Here is a 251-nt window from a genome sequence, read left to right as displayed (position 1 = left end):
CGATTAATATAAAAATATTCGTATTATATAATATAATATATAATATTTTTAACTTATTAAAATTTAATTATAAACAACAAATAAGAATTTTAAGGATTAATTTCTAATCGATGTCTTTATATTTTTTGATGATTCAATTTTAAAAAAAATTTTAATAAAATATTTGGTAAAAATTTATAGGAAATATTTTTACCTAATTTAATACTTTAGAGAAATATTATTATTATTTTTATTTAATTTTTAGAGAAATA

Source organism: Apis dorsata, unplaced genomic scaffold (genome assembly GCF_000469605.1).
Source record: "Apis dorsata unplaced genomic scaffold, Apis dorsata 1.3 scaffold_1138, whole genome shotgun sequence".
Classification (NCBI taxonomy): Eukaryota; Metazoa; Arthropoda; class Insecta; order Hymenoptera; family Apidae; genus Apis; species Apis dorsata.
This window is presented reverse-complemented; position numbering follows the sequence as displayed.